Source organism: Staurois parvus, unplaced genomic scaffold (genome assembly GCF_062004578.1).
Source record: "Staurois parvus isolate SC_StPar_1 unplaced genomic scaffold, SC_StPar_1.0 ptg000095l, whole genome shotgun sequence".
NCBI classification, from domain to species: Eukaryota; Metazoa; Chordata; class Amphibia; order Anura; family Ranidae; genus Staurois; species Staurois parvus.
Window position 1 is genome coordinate 285,769 of NW_028317891.1, and position 14,414 is coordinate 300,182.

The 14,414-nt window shown below is 47.1% G+C and overlaps 1 long non-coding RNA gene across 1 annotated transcript; it reads left to right on the top strand.

Annotated features, from left to right (window-relative positions):
* The first annotated feature begins 86 nt into the window (after nucleotides 1–86).
* LOC149468039 (uncharacterized) lies at nucleotides 87–12,422 on the top strand. The gene is made up of 2 exons (XR_016311799.1): nucleotides 87–181; nucleotides 8,314–12,422. It is a non-coding gene; the product is annotated as an uncharacterized LOC149468039 (long non-coding RNA).
* The last annotated feature ends 1,992 nt before the right edge of the window (nucleotides 12,423–14,414 follow it).

The window sequence follows — 14,414 nt, forward strand, 5'->3', positions numbered from 1 at the left end:
AGGAGCTGGGCCAGCAGAGACAGTGATTAGACAGGTTTGGTGTCAGGGTCTCTTCAGGGACTGATTTTCTATCTCACCAGCAGAGGGCTCCACGAGGACATTTGATCAGTATTCCTGGACTATCCTCCCCTGCGGGATCCTTCTTCTGGCTGCTGGAAGCCTGGCCATTTCCTGCTACAAGGTGAGAGAATACATAAATGGAACATAAAACCATTGGGGGAGGAGTCTGGGGACATGCAGCTTTACTCCTCCCAGGTGGGACTACCATTCATGGGGATCATGGGGCCCCATACAGCCTGCCTGACAGGTCCCTCCCACCTGACAAGGCCAGTCTCTGCAGTCAGCCAGCAGAGAAGGGGGAGGCTGCGCACCCAGGGCCTTGTGGAGAGAAATGGGTGTGGCAAAATTGCACTAACAGTGGGAGGGGTTTAAAACTTGAGTTTGTGAACAGATCACAGGGGTCAAATGTATGTAACATACAGAGTGCAGGGGTCAGGAATATCTAACATACAGAGTGCAGGTGTCAGGAATATCTAAGATACAGAGTGCAGGGGTCAGGAATATCTAGGATACAGAGTGCAGGTGTCAGGAATATCTAACATACAGAGTGCAGGGGTCAGGAATATCTAGGATACAGAGTGCAGGGGTCAGGAATAGCTAAGATACAGAGTGCAGGGGTCAGGAATATCTAGGATACAGAGTGCAGGTGTCAGGAATATCTAACATACAGAGTGCAGGGGTCAGGAATATCTAGGATACAGAGTGCAGGGGTCAGGAATAGCTAAGATACAGAGTGCAGGGGTCAGGAATATCTAGGATACAGAGTGCAGGTGTCAGGAATATGTAACATACAGAGTGCAGGGGTCAGGAATAGCTAACATACAGAGTGCAGGGGTCAGGAATATCTAAGATACAGACTGCAGGGGTCAGGAATATCTAGGATACAGAGTGCAGGGGTCAGGAATATCTAGGATACAGAGTGCAGGGGTCAGGAATATCTAGGATACAGAGTGCAGGGGTCAGGAATATCTAACATACAGAGTGCAGGGGTCAGAAGAATGTAAAGAATACTGTGCAGGTTTCAGGAGTATGTACCACACATTGTGCAGGACTCTGGGATGGTTAACATACATAATTCAGGTGTTAGAAGTGTGTACAGAGTGCAGGGGTCAGGAGTGGGTAATGTACAGAGTACATGCATCAGGATTATGTACCACACAGTGTGTAGGGGGCAAGGGGTGGGTAATATACATAGCTCAGGGGTCAGGAGTGTATAATGTACAGAGTGCAGGAATCAGGAGTGGGTAACATGCATAGTTAAGGGGCCAGAAGTTGGTAACACATAGAGTGCAAGATTCAGGAGTGTGTAATGTACATAGTTCAGGGGTCAGGAGTGGGTAACGTACATAGCTCAGGGGTCAGGAGTGGGTAACGTACATAGCTCAGGGGTCAGGAGTGGGTAACGTACATAGCTCAGGGGTCAGGAGTGGGTAACGTACATAGCTCAGGGGTCAGGAGTGGGTAACGTACATAGCTCAGGGGTCAGGAGTGGGTAACGTACATAGCTCAGGGGTCAGGAGTGGGTAACGTACATAGCTCAGGGGTCAGGAGTGGGTAACGTACATAGCTCAGGGGTCAGGAGTGGGTAACGTACATAGCTCAGGGGTCAGGAGTGGGTAACGTACATAGCTCAGGGGTCAGGAGTGTGTAATGTACATAGCTCAGGGGTCAGGAGTGGGTAACGTACATAGCTCAGGGGTCAGGAGTGGGTAACGTACATAGCTCAGGGGTCAGGAGTGGGTACAGTACATAGCTCAGGGGTCAGGAGTGGGTAACGTACATAGCTCAGGGGTCAGGAGTGGGTATCGTACATAGCTCAGGGGTCAGGAGTGGGTAACGTACATAGCTCAGGGGTCAGGAGTGGGTAACGTACATAGCTCAGGGGTCAGGAGTGGGTAACGTACATAGCTCAGGGGTCAGGAGTGGGTAACGTACATAGCTCAGGGGTCAGGAGTGGGTAACGTACATAGCTCAGGGGTCAGGAGTGGGTAACGTACATAGCTCAGGGGTCAGGAGTGGGTAACATACATAGCTCAGGGGTCAGGAGTGGGTAACCTACATAGCTCAGGGGTCAGGAGTGGGTAACGTACATAGCTCAGGGGTCAGGAGTGGGTAACGTACATAGCTCAGGGGTCAGGAGTGGGTAACGTACATAGCTCAGGGGTCAGGAGTGGGTAACGTACATAGCTCAGGGGTCAGGAGTGGGTAACGTACATAGCTCAGGGGTCAAGAGTGGGTAACGTACATAGCTCAGGGGTCAGGAGTGGGTAACGTACATAGCTCAGGGGCCAGGAGTGGGTAACGTACATAGCTCAGGGGCCAGGAGTGGGTAACGTACATAGCTCAGGGGCCAGGAGTGGGTAACGTACATTGCTCAGGGGTCAGGAGTGGGTAACGTACATAGCTCAGGGGTCAGGAGTGGGTAACGTACATAGCTCAGGGGTCAGGAGTGGGTAACGTACATAGCTCAGGGGTCAGGAGTGGGTAAAGTACATAGCTCAGGGGCCAGGAGTGGGTAAAGTACATAGCTCAGGGGCCAGGAGTGGGTAAAGTACATAGCTCAGGGGCCAGGAGTTGGTAAGGTACATAGCTCAGGGGTCAGGAGTGGGTAACGTACATAGCTCAGGGGCCAGGAGTGGGTAACGTACATAGCTCAGGGGTCAGGAGTGGGTAATGTACATACTGTAGCTCAGGGGTCAGAAGTGGGGAACATAAATAGCTCAGGGGTCAGGAGTGGGTAACGTACATAGCTCAGGGGCCAGGAATGGGTAACGTACTAGCTCAGGGGCCAGGAATGGGTAACGTACATAGCTCAGGGGCCAGGAGTGGGTAATGTAGACAGTGCAGAGGTCAGGAGTATATAATGTACTAGTTTAGGGGCTAAGAGTGGGTAACAGATAGAGTGCAAGGTTCTTGAGTGGGTAGCGTGCATAGCTCAGGGGTCAGGAGTGGGTAAGGCACATAGCTTAGAGATCAAGAGTGGGTAACGTACATAGCTCAGGAGTCAGGAATGGGTAACATACATAGCTCAGGGGCCAGGAGTGAGTAAGGTACATAGCTCAGGGGTCAGGAGTGGGTAACGTACATAGCTCAGGGGTCAGGAGTGGGTAACGTACATAGCTCAGGGGTCAGGAGTGGGTAATGTACATAGCTCAGGGGTCAGGAGTGGGTAACGTACATAGCTCAGGGGTCAGGAGTGGGTAATGTACATAGCTCAGGGGTCAGGAATGTGTAATGTACATAGCTCAGGGGCCAGGAGTGGGTAACGTACATAGCTCAGGGGTCAGGAGTGGGTAATGTACATAGCTCAGGGGCCAGGAGCGGGTAACGTACATAGCTCAGGGGCCAGGAGTAGGTACCATACATAGATCAGGGGCCAGAAGTGGGTAACACAGACAGTGCAGGGGTCAGGAGTATATAATGTACTAGTTCAGGGGCCAGGAGTGGGTAACACATAGAATGTAGAGATCAGCAGTATGTAATGTACACAATGCATGGTTCAGGAGGAGTAGCAGCAGGACAGAGCACTATTTAACAATCCTGAGGTCTCCAGCAAAAAAACGTCCCCAGGCCCCATCAGTTCAGCAGGGGACTGGGAGCAAAAAGGGGACTTTTTAATGATTTTCGGGTGGCGATGGAGAAATATTCTATGCCACATAGACTGCCGGCTTACTGTGCCATTGGCCAGAAGTAAAAAGTCCACTCCCTTCCCCCGGACCCCTTCAATTCAGCAGCCATACAGGAGGGCTGGCTCTACCCCCTTATCAGCGACTCTGCTCCCAGGGTGGGGTTAGATAACCCCCAAAGTGGTCAAGTAGGCATACATCTCTGAATTCCTCAGTCTACTTACTTTGTTGTAGATCCTGAGCTCTTCCACTTTCAGGGTGGATGCTTGGCATGTATAACAAGTAGGGCGCCAGTCCCAGTCTCTTGGGAGAGGGTGAAGGAAACGTTATACCCAACAACAATAGCAGTACTTCAAGGGCATTATCCTTCCAGTGACACCACTGACAGGGGGGTCCACCACAGGGCTTAGTCTCAGAAATCTCTGTGATAAAGCCCAGTGGTGGGTACAATGCATCAGAGGGGCAGGTGCCAGGCAGGTCTTGGAATAATGGAGATTTACAAGCGTTTGACTTTATGGCATGCCACTGACATTTTTTCTTTGGATGTATTGACAGTTCGGACAACCAAATACGGTGGTCCATCACAAAGGACTTGGGAGCAACGGGAAACCTTTATGGAATAATAATACAGGAATAAAAACTTGACGTTCGGGTTCAAACTCTTGCCTACTCTATGAAACGCCTTATAAAAATTTGGCTATACTCACACTTTAATTCAGATTATTTGCTATATCAGGAGTGGTGGTGGTGGTGGGGAGATTGGATGTGGAGCCAATTATGGACCACGAGGGACAGTGGCTGAACATGGATGAGGTGGTGCACATGTAGGAGCCAGAACATGGAATGGGGAGTTAGAGAAAGCATAGTGCAATTTGGTGATGATAGCGGGGAGGAACGAGTGTTGGTTGACTATGGAACCTTGAGGTGGGTTGAGAAACCAAAGTACTGTAGGAGCTGACAGTGAGAGTGTCAGGACCTGGGTTGGAACCTGCAACCTCTGCTGTGTCTGGAGAAGTCTCTTCTTGCTGGGCCACCTGGGATGCTGGACAGCTCCCTGGACAATCCCTCAGATAATCTTGCCTTGTATCTTGTTTTTGTGAACCTAAAACTCTTTGCTCCTCCCATGAACTTCCTTTCCTTTGCACATCAGATTATTGTGCTCTCTCCAGACCATTATCTCACTGTTGTCACTCCTGCTGCCCTCCATATCTTCACTACAACTCGTTACCAACCTTTGGCTTGTTCCCCGACTATGCTTCTGTCTGATCACTTCAGATACTACTTGATACTGACCCTTGGCTTGTTCATCGACTACACTTCCTTCTGATCCCCTCCAGCTACTACTCGGTACTGACCCTTGGCTTGTTCATTGACTACACTTCCGTCTCATCCCCTCCAGCTACTACTCGGTATTGACCCTTAGCTTGTTCATCGACTACACTTCCTTCTGATCCCCTCCAGCTACTACTCGGTATTGACCCTTGGCTTGTTCATCGACTACCCTTCCATTTGATCCCCTCCAGCTACTACTCGGTACTGACCCTTGGTTTGTTCATTGACTACACTTCCTTCTGATCCCCTCCAGCTACTACTCGGTACTGACCCTTGGCTTGTTCATCGACTACATTTCCGTCTGATCCCCTCCAGTTACTACTCGGTACTGACCCTTGGCTTGTTCATCAACTACCCTTCCATTTGATTCCCTCCAGCTACTACTCGGTACTGACCCTTAGCTTGTTCATCAACTACATTTCTGTCTGATCCCCTCCAGCTGCTACTCGGTACTGACCCTTGGCTTGTTCATTGACTACGCTTCCATTTGATCCCCTCTAGTTACTACTCGGTACTGACCCTTGGCTTGTTCATCGACTACACTAGCTTCTGATCCCCTCCAGCTACTACTCGGTACTGACCCTTGGCTTGTTCATCGACTACACTTCCGTCTGATCCCCTCCAGCTACTACTCGGTACTGACCCTTGGCTTGTTCATTGACTACACTTCCGTCTCATCCCCTCCAGCTACTACTCGGTATTGACCCTTGGCTTGTTCATCGACTACCCTTCCATTTGATCCCCTCCAGCTACTACTCGGTACTGACCCTTGGTTTGTTCATTGACTACACTTCCTTCTGATCCCCTCCAGCTACTACTCGGTACTGACCCTTGGCTTGTTCATCGACTACACTAGCTTCTGATCCCCTCCAGCTACTACTCGGTACTGACCCTTGGCTTGTTCATCGACTACACTTCCGTCTGATTCCCTCCAGCTACTACTCGGTACTGACCCTTGGCTTGTTCATAGACTACACTTCCGTCTGATTTCCTCCAGCTATTACTCGGTACTGACCCTTGGCTTGTTCATCAACTACGTTTCCGTCTGATCCCCTCCAGCTACTACTCGGTACTGACCCTTGGCTTGTTCATCAACTACGTTTCCGTCTGATCCCCTCCAGCTACTACTCGGTACTGACCCTTGGCTTGTTCATCAACTACATTTCTGTCTGATCCCCTCCAGCTGCTACTCGGTACTGACCCTTGGCTTGTTCATCGACTACGCTTCCATTTGATCCCCTCCAGTTACTACTCGGTACTGACCCTTGGCTTGTTCAGTGACTACACTTCCTTCTGATCCCCTCCAGCTACTACTCGGTACTGACCCTTGGCTTGTTCATTGACTTCACTTCCTTCTGATCCCCTCCTGCTACTACTTGGTACTGACCGTTGGCTTGTATATTGACTACACTTCCTTCTGATCCCCTCCAGCTACTACTCGGTACTGACCCTTGGCTTGTTCATCGACTACACTTCCTTCTGATCCCCTCCAGCTACTACTTGGTACTGACCGTTGGCTTGTATATTGACTACACTTCCTTCTGATCCCCTCCAGCTACTACTCGGTACTGACCCTTGGCTTGTTCATCGACTACGCTTCTGCTGTTTCAGATACCTGACCCCTACTTGCTCTCTGCCTGCTGGGGCAATCCTGAGGGGCGTAACCTGTCTTTGGCATGCAGCGAAACCCATCTCCACCATCAGGAGCTCTGGTGATGATCAGCTTTTGCTTAGACCCCATGCCTTGGGTGAGCCTATGTCATCTGCTAGCGGATCTGACTGACTACTCTTGAATCTCTCAACTGCTACAGCCACTGGCCTCTGAGCTTGACTCCAGACCTTGACAGAGAGGTATGGTGAGAACTAAGTGGAAGGGAGGATGGACCAGCAGCTGGTCGTGCTCCATGGGCAAAGGGTACAATGGATGGACTGGTCGTGAAAAGTGAAGAGAGATGAGGCAAAGAGGGAATTTATTGTGGTCTAGGGCAGGGGTAGGCAACCTGCGGCTCTCCAGCTGTTGCAGGACTACAAGTTCCATCATGCCTCTGCAAGTCATAGCTGTAACTGTCGGTTTTGTAATGTTGCAGTGCCTCATGGGAAATGTAGTTCCACAACAGCTAGAGAGCCGCAGGTTGCCTACCCCTGGTTTAGGGGGTCATGAATGAACTACCATATCTCCTCCTTGGGCAGTTTGAATTTCTCTCTTGATGTGTAAAGTCAGGGTGCAACTGTCTTCAGCAAACATGACTCACTTCTTAGAAGGGGTGGAGCTTAAAGCCAAAAGGGTGGGACTTAGTGGAATTGGTCATAGCTTAGCTCATGAATGTTTATTAAAAGCCAGGTGGTACCTAATATCTTCTTAGAAGCCTGTCTCCACTGTGGCAGTCGGTATGGACAGTAATCAGAGACAGCATTGTGGAAAATGGGGGGCACCAGTGGCGGACTGACAACTCATGGGGCCCCCGGGCAATAGGGGATCATGGGGCCCCTGTGTCCTTCCCTAAACTCAAAAAAGCCTATGATAAAGGTACCAGGGGCATCTCATGGGGCCCCCTACTGACCCAGTGCCCGAGTTTCCAAATGGTCAGTCTGCCCCTGGGGGGCACAGAATACCAGAGACACTGGAACCCAAAATTGGTGGCAAGCCATCAGCCACAAGGCTCAGGAAATGGGAGCGTATATTGGGCTAACGGCAGCAGATGAGATTGTGGAGAGATCAGGGTGAAATCCTAATGTAGACTTGATTGGGTATATTGTGGACAGTGGGGGGAGATCTACAGGAGAAGCTGCTGTAGACCATTTTAGAAGAGATTTCAGGAAATGTAGGATGGGCAGGAAGAAAGATCCCAGAGAATACCAGGGATGGGGGGAATGCCAGAGAATGTAGTACTGACTGATAGGGGGAGAGGGTATTTATACGAAAGGGGGAAGCGGTCAGAAAATGCAGTGCAGAGAGTCTGAGGGAAGGGGGCTGTAATAGAAGCCTGCTTAGCTCTGGGTCAAGAGTGCATAACACGCAGAGCGTAGAGGCCAAAAGCACAAAAAGTGCCTCCAAACAGGAAATTCTCCCTCCATTCATTACAACTCCCCATAACAAAACCACCTCCAGCACAAATTCCCAGCTTTCTGAATTGTACTCACCGGACCTTGGGTATTGCATTGCTGGGGAGTCCCCACAGTCCACTATCTGCAATAATCTAGCAATGCACTCTTCTTCAGTTTGCTGTATTATTTATATAATTGCTGTATATTTCACTTACCATTGTTTTTTTTGTTTTTTTTTTAATCTTTGTAGAGAAGATCAAGATGGTGGGTTAACACTGGAAAATCAAATAGCTCACCCGTAAACCCAACAAATATGGGAATACCAAGTCCAGTGCTAGCGGTATCTGCTGCTCAAGATGGAGATGATGGAAGCCAAAGCCAAGAATACTTCAATGTCATTCCCTATGGCACTCTGAGCGCAAAATAAGATTCAACTCTACATTTTTTGCTACCAGCACTGCAAAAAAATACATGTTTTCAAAGAAGTGTTTGCTGGTGGGATGGCGATAACTGAAAAACGTTGATGATTGTTAGGGTAGAGCTCTGTTTAGATGAAAGTGTCTGATAAAGGAGACCTATCATGAGAAATATGGCGGCTGCCCTTGCTAACTGTTTATTCTCAAAATGCCAGTTCCTTCACTGATGCTGATTCAATGATTCAGTAATTTGTAAGTCACTGGCTCAGAAAGTATATAGATCATTAGTTCTTGGATATTTCTGAAACTGTTGGCTGAAGATCTTGTAGATCCTGACATCTCCAGGAGTGCTGATTTCCTGGTCCCCTGCTACATGGTGCAGTTCTATCCTCTGGCCCCTGTGTCACTGCTGTATTTTGTAGTCATGAAGGGCCTAGGGATAAGCTCAGCTGGTTCAGTTCGTAGTCCAAACCCACCTGAGTTTCCCCGCTAGGAAGCTGTCACTGTGCCCCAGCCAGGGTATTCCTCACCATGCAGCTACACCTGTATGTGCAGATAATGGGTCAGGGAATGCCTTGGCCACTTGGCAGTCCACAGAGACATCTTCCTGGTGGGATAGCTTAGGGAGGTTGGGACTAGAATCAGAACATGCTTGAGCTCATTCCTAGTATGGACATGTAGGAACAATCACAGTTCCTACAAAAATGCAATACTCCCAGAAAAGTCGTATTCTGCAGGATCTTTAGTTGTTTTATTGTTTTCACTTCTTCAGAAATTGGTGGCACGAGCAGAAGGAGAGGTGAGTATTGCATAATCTTAGGGCGCACTCCATGTTGAAAACATTTTTTAGCTGCTGACTCACCTAAATAGTTTTATTGGCATTTCTTTACTGTCTGTATACCTACAAATACTGATGAACAGATAAGGGCTTAGAAAGACCCTTTATCAGTCCATTAGGGATGGGGCAGCACAACCCCAAGCCACCATGCTGTACCAGGCACCATGGGCACTGAAGGGCCTGCTGGCAATTTGCATAAGCCACCAGTGCTTTGGAAGCATTTGGGGACCCCTTTTAAAGGACCTTGTTATGCTGAAGTTTATGCGGGCTGTTATCAGCATGTCCCCATGCTGTACTACGTACCATGGCCATTGAACTGCCTGGTGGCTATTACCACTAGTCACCAGTGCTTTGGCAGCATTTGGGGGAACCCTTCCTAAAGGACCCCGTTATGCTAAAGGTTATGTAGGTTGGTATCAGAATGATGAGGGTGGCATGCTCGTTGACCGGGGGGGGGGGGGCATTGAACAGCCTGGTGGCAATTAGCATCAGGCACTAGTGTTTTTGGAGCATTTGTGGGACCCTTTTTAAAGGACCTTGTTGTGCTGAAGGCTCCTCGGGCTTGTATCAGCATGCCACCAATCCATAGTAGGTGCCATGGGTGTTGAATAGCCTGTTGACAATTATAATGTGTCAACAGTGCATTGATAGCATTTGGGGGAATCCTTTATAAGGGACTCCGTTATTCCAAAGGCCATACAGGCTGGTGTTAGCATGTCCTCATGCCATACTAGACACAGGGGCAGACTGACAACTCATGGGACCCTCGGGCAATAGGGGATCATGTGGCCCCTGTGTCCTTGCCCAAACTCAAAAAAGCCTATGAAAAAGGTACTGGGGCATCTCATGGGGCCCCCTACTGACCCCCGGGCCCTCAGGCAGTGCCCGAGTTTCCAAATGCTCAGTCCGCCCCTGACTAGACACCATGCCGTACAGCCTGGTGGCTGTTACTACTAGTCACTAGTGCTTTGGAAGCATTTGGGGGAACCCTTCCTAAAGGACCCTGTTATGCTAAAGGTTATGTAGGTTGGTATCAGCATGATGAGGGTGGCATGCTCACTGACCACTTGCTATAGGAGTGTATGGGGATACCAGGCCACATTGCTGGTAGCATTGTACCAGACAGCATGCCGTACTAGGCACCACGGGCGTTGAACAGCCTGGTGACAATTAGCATCAGGCACCAGTGATTTGGGAATATTTGGGGGACCCTTCTTAAATGACCCTGCTGGTATCAGCATGATGAAGGCTGCATGCTTGCTGAATGCTTACTATTTGGGGTTATGGGGATACCAGGTCACACTGCTGGTAGCATTGTAGGGGGTATCCTTGTTTGCTAATATTTATATGTAAAAACAAAAGCCGTATGATTCCTGCCAAAACCACATGCAGCTAAAAAATGCTAACTAAGTCACTAATACTTGCACCAAATGTTTCCCTTGAACATGCAGTAAATCCAGGTTGGCAAATGTAGCGCCCTCTAATGTTAGAGTGAGGTATATTTTATTGCTGACTCATAGTAGTTGTGTGAATCTGAACTCACTGTGGGTTCAGTGCGAGGTCAGGCCGGAAGGCTGTGCAGACCAGGCCTTTATCTCCCCGCCCCACCTTAGTTCTAGAGGTTCATGGAAACTTCTAGAAACTAGTAGGCAGAGGTAAAGAGGCAGGATCTGCATACTTAGGGGAATCTGGCCTATGCCCAGGCAGGAGGCCTGGCAAGATGGCTAGTAAGTCCTTAAATATGAGCAGGGTAGTTGGGTGGAAGATGAAGTGCTGAGGTGTGCTACTGTATTAGCTTGGGAGTGGACCCTGGAGAAGGGGGGTTCTGCCTCCAGGCTGGAGGTTGGAAGAATGGGAGATGGAAGTTGACAGAGGGACCTCCACTGCCTTGCAGACTACTGAAGAAGGACAGCCTGCTAGCCTGGAAGGAAACCAGATCAGTGAAAAGCCTGAAAGCAGTTTGTCCAAATCTACAGGACACAAGGACAGTATGAGTACCTCTACACCCCTGGGGCCTACAAGAGGGAGGGCTACTAGGTGCTATACCCAACCAGTTCTCCCTGGGACAGTGCTGTAAGTCTGCTCTTGAATCTCTTGCTCTGGGATACTCTTCAAAGACAGCCAGCCCAGATGGGCAGTTTCTAGCTTGGGGTGCTCCTCACAGAGACTGTGTTACTGATCTGTCAAGACACTGATGCCACTCTGGAAAGAGCATAATGTCTAGAATCCATTCTTTTTGTACAGAATTTAGGAAGTTTGTCCTCAGAGTTATTGTTTCTAGTCAAGTTGGACATCCCATATATTCCTAGACCCTATCCAAGTTGTTTCCCCCACATAAATCAACAAGGAAACAAGCCCATGGACTGGTTACTGACTCTGAATGGAAGTTGGAAAATTTGTGTTGCTGGCGGTGTAGGAAATAGGGGACCAAAATTCAGCGGCTCTCAAGGGGTAGCGCTACAATTATTTTTACCTATTTCCAAAACCTGAAATAGTAGACCACAAAAAAAAAAACAAAAAAAAGAAAATAACATAAAATCTATGCCAAGCAGACACAAAAACAAAAAGAATGTTTTCATTTTTTTTATTATTCCTTCATATTCAAACTTCACAAACAGTGTGAATTTACAATACCTCAGAAAGTGAAACTTACAAAAAAGTGCTGGTAACATTTAAAAAAAAATAAACAAAAAAACATCATCCTTTAGCAACATCAATAACTCTTCCACACAGAACAGAAAACTTGTAAAAGTTTTTTTTTTTTCGTATTTAAGGCGTAATACTTCTGTATAAAGTATATGCAAGAGATAAACTTTCACAGTATTCAAAAAATGTCACAAGAGTAATATAATAGAATATTGAAGCGCTACAATTATGTTCTTTTTTTTTTTGTTGCGTTTTTTTAATATTTTTTTTTTGTCCTGTTTAAATAACAATACAAATCACAGGTAAATATAGGTGAGAAAGAGAAGAGGCTAGTTATAGATGGCCTTAAGGGTGCTGCCTTACTGTTGAAAAAAGCTGTCAAGATGTGAGTAGTAATTCTATATTTTAAAGCACTTGATTAAAAAAAAAAATAAAAAAGAATAAAATAAAAAAAAGACGTATGCATTTGTTTGTTTTTACCGTTATATGTCTATATTCTTTTCTGTTCATCTATTTTTTTTTTTTTATTTCTGTAATTGACAAATGTTTATTGAAAGAAAGAAAGTGAAAAAAAACAATTACAAGAAGTGACAATTACCATTTCATCAACTTACGTCAGGAACTGTTGGCCTGCCATAGAAAAAATAAAAATAAAAAATGTGCTGGGCTGTTCGGCTGCGGCCTATAAATAAACGACTGAATTCTAGGTTGTTAAGACGCGATGACGGGTATTGTCGGTGCTTTTTATTTGTTGTGGGGTAATATTGAAATTAAATTTTTGGCAACAACTGCAATTTTTTCTTTTTTTTAATTTGGGGGTTAGAAGACAAAAATGTCCGTCTGACGCTTTTTAAGTGCTTGTGTTTACTAAGTGCAAAGTCACCAGAAGTCCCGGTTTGAAGTGGAGAGGACACTTTAGCCTTCCTAATTTAAATACTGATGTAGCCCCAAAAATATGGCTGGCGTGCAACGTGCTTTCTTGTATATAAAAAGTGCAGCGTTCAGATTATTCAGGTGTTGCGTTAAAAAAAAAAAATCAAAGCAAAAACACTGGAATGAATGCGAAAAAGCTGAAAAGCACAAAATCAGACGGGGGAACCCATTCTACAAAACACGAGTGTGACGCTCTGGCACTCCCACGTTTATAAGGTGCTCAGCGTAGATACAATGGCACGTCGAGTGCCGAATTAAGGTGCTTTGAGAAGGTCGTCTTATTATTTCGTCACAACCGCGATCACACGTCCCTCACGACACCCTGATTGACAAACCAAGGACATGATATCGAAGTATCGAAAAAGGCAGGCCACCAGTCTCTGACGCCCCGCGTGGGATAGCATAGGTATACCAGTAGATCACCAGCAATTGAAATTCTTCATAACCAATCGTTTTGTCATTTTTTTTTTTTTCTGTTAAATACAAATATATACATGTCAACCCACACATACAGAATACATAAATGTATATATAAAGACATAGTACATACAGTATACATGTATATACACGCGTATATATATATACACAGATACTGCATTAACACCCACTTGTAAAGAGGAAGAAAAAATCGAACAGTACCAAAAAAGAGTTAGTGAAATGATGTGGTGGTCTTGTTATGTAATGCTTTGCCCATTTAATGTTTTATTTTTTTGCTTCCAAAAAAACAAAACAAAACAAAAAAAACATACAACTTCTTCCATTCCTCCTCAAGTCTCCTTTGAACTGTAATATTAACGCAACGGTTGGAAAATAATAGCTGTTCACTGTGTGTGGATGACCAGTTAGCTCTGCTTTGCTGCTCTGTAACGGTGCAATTGTTTTTGTGATTTTTTTTTCCAAGTACGTGATCCGGTTTTTTTTGGAGGTCGTGACCTCAGTCTGGACTGTTTTGTGAGGGATTCTGCAAAGTCTGGGTTAGTTTTTTTTGTCTGCTTTTTGTGAGGAATTGAGGAAGCGGAATTCAAGATCTGTACATTCCCGTAGTCCTTGGCCTCATCGGCTTGATTACAAATTCTTTCATCCTTGAGTTATTATGGAGCTTAGTCAAGGTTAGAACCAGGGGCGGACTGACAACTCATGGGGCCCCCAGGCAATAGGGGATCATGGGGCCCCCTACTGACCCCAGGCCCTCGGGCAGTGCCCGAGTTTCCAAATGGTCAGTCCGCCCCTGGTTAGAACTCGACGCTACACATAACATGCAGCAATCATGGTCTCAGGTCTTTGAAGATGGTGTTTTGATTCACCACATCGGTCCCTACTGACAACTCATGGGGCCCCCAGGCAATAGGGGATCATGGAGCCCCTGTGCCCTTGCCCAAACTCAAAAAAGCCTATGAAAAAGGTACCAGGGGCATCTCATGGGGCCCCCTACTGACCCCAGGCCCTCGGGCAGTGCCCGAGTTTCCAAATGGTCAGTCCGCCCCTGGTTAGAACTCGACGCTACACATAACATGCAGC